The sequence below is a fragment of the Ambystoma mexicanum genome, chromosome 11, assembly GCF_040938575.1.
Source record: "Ambystoma mexicanum isolate Mex_15411 chromosome 11, UKY_AmexF1_1, whole genome shotgun sequence".
Lineage (NCBI taxonomy): Eukaryota > Metazoa > Chordata > Amphibia > Caudata > Ambystomatidae > Ambystoma > Ambystoma mexicanum.
In genome coordinates, this window is record NC_090934.1 from 1,246,572,008 (window position 1) to 1,246,574,194 (window position 2,187).

Below are 2,187 nucleotides of genomic sequence, written 5' to 3' on the forward strand. Positions count from 1 at the left end.
TTCTATGTGTTTCTTTTGGAAACCCAAAATTAAATTATCTTTAGTTTTAAGGGATGCACACAATGTTGCACTTCCAAGGACACATTCTCAGGGTGGGTGGTTTAGTGGGCACAAATGATTGGCCCTTTGTCATCATTGAATGGCACCTGGAATGTGCCAGGGCTGTGTGTACTCCACAGGGTTGGATTTTAGGTGAGAAATGAAGCCACAAGCTGGGTAAGGGCAGCCTCGCCACCAACCCTTTGACCTGCCATGCGCAAGCGGCGTGCATGTGGTTTCGGGTGTGGGGGCACACCATGTCCACCAGTACGCCACGATGTGTTGCAACATTGTGCAGGACACATGCTGCCACAATGATCCTACACACTAGTGGTGGGGCACATAGCACCTCACCACCAGAGTGGTCAAGGGAGTGGAAACGAGACTTGAGCACTCTGAATGTGTGCTCCACTATGCCCCGAGTTGCAATATGGGCTGTGTCGTATCTTACCTGGGGTGGTGTGGCAGGATTCTGTATTGGCGTCACAATGTAGGTGTTCAGAGGGTAGGCACTGTCCCCTGTACGGGCAAACATGTTTGTCATTGGTGTGTATTTGTGTGTGACATGCATGCATGTGCACAGGCATTTATAATCACCAATGAGCCATGTGTTGCCATGCCTCTCAGCTTCCAGGGCCCGGTGTAGGGGTGACATTCTGAATATGAAACTATCATGGGTGAACCCTGGATAGTTTGCATATACAGAAGAAATGATCTCCTTGGCATCACACCTGCACATTGATGGAATGCCAGTGCCTGGGATTGCGATGCTCTGTTGCCCTAGGTGGATGTAGAGCCACATGGGTGCAATCAATGGCACCAAGCACTCTAGGGATGTGTGCCACCCCATAAAAATCCTGGACCACGGCCTGCCTTTCTGCAGGTGTTCTGGGCATGTAGATGTGCCTGAGAACGGAGGGGTGTACAGTCATTATTGCCAGCACCTGGTGTAGGCAGCGTGACTGCGTGTGCTGGGAAATGCTCCACCTATGGCTGTTGTCCGCTGAAATTACCCAGTGGCCAAAAAATGCAGAACGTTGAGCACCTTTTCCAAGGGGCTCAGTGCTTGGGAGCACAGGGTGGGTAATGTAAGGTCATCCTCCCACTCTGTGACCAGTTCTAATATGATATGAGGTGAAAACCTATACCTGCCATAGACCTGGTCATCAGGCATCCCAAAAGGCTAGTCCTAGGTAGAAAAATCCAGGCCCTGGCCATCCTCCTCCTGCGGTGTCCCACGATCTCTTCTGTGACAAATGGTACACTCATTGTAGCTGTATACGCAAGTTTGTTGATCGCGGAGGCTTTTTATGCGTTTGTTTTTGTGCGCGATGATGTACCCTCCAGCTATCGTGTGGCGTACGTGTTTCAGGATTTGCACGTATTTTACCACATGCCTGTGAGCTCTGTTCACTTCCATGAATACAGGGTTTTAGCATGCGTATGGGCGTTGTGAGGATTTTATTTTGGTATATCGCCCATATTTTCGCATGCTGTATCCCATTCCATGTGTTTCGCCCCCCTTTTTAGGTGACTGCGCAGAACCCAACGCCCCTTTGCTACGAGTCTCACGCAAGGCGTTCGTGGTGTCACAGTGACGTGTTGGACCGGCACGGATTCCTAGCAAGTCCCTGGTAAACCCCGCGCATTGTGTCCCATTAATACACAAACTGGCGCTTGCGTGCGTTTTCGACGCGCAAGCCCCCTATTTTCTGTGCAAATCATTCCATGAATCGGGCCCTTAATGTTCTCCTTCTGATGGCTGTAGATCCATTGAGGCAACAAAAAAGAGGGGATGGCTGGAAGGATTAGAGAATTGTTCTGGGCAACCCTCCAGACCATTGTCCTTTGCCTGCAAAGCTATTACAGAAAGGGGAAAGAACATTTCAAATCAGAAGTGGTACCACTCCAAAAGGGGCAGCACAACCCAAACTGCTAGGTCACATTCCTTCTGCACAGGACCACAAGCAACCTGAGATATGTTTTGGCCTCATTGGGCTTCATCAGTGAGGTATAGCTTGGGCCTCTAGGCCCAGAAGGCATGGACCTTTTGCTGTATGTTCATTGTGAAAAGAGCCTGACAGGTATCGCCTGGACTTGCTTTCTCTGGGCACAGAATATCCAAGCGCAATGATCGGACTAGCTCTC